Raw genomic sequence first — 204 nt, 5'->3', positions numbered from 1 at the left:
CCGGGCCGCCTCCCCCGGGCCTCGTGGGCGGGAGCCCTCGGCCGCCTCCGATGTCGGTCTTGCGTTATCCGGGAAGGCCCGGCCGCCCGGGCGGGAAGCGCGTTGCCCCCTCGCTCGCCGCTTCTCCTTTCTCGGCGCGGTGCTGCTCGGGGGGGTTCTGCTCCGTGTGTCCCCGACCAAACCCGTTAAAAAACTCCGGAGGCG

This window comes from Cariama cristata, unplaced genomic scaffold (assembly GCF_000690535.1).
Source record: "Cariama cristata isolate BGI_N322 unplaced genomic scaffold, ASM69053v1 scaffold30907, whole genome shotgun sequence".
Lineage (NCBI taxonomy): Eukaryota > Metazoa > Chordata > Aves > Cariamiformes > Cariamidae > Cariama > Cariama cristata.
The sequence above is the reverse complement of the archived record's forward strand: the minus strand, read 5'-3'. Positions refer to the sequence as shown.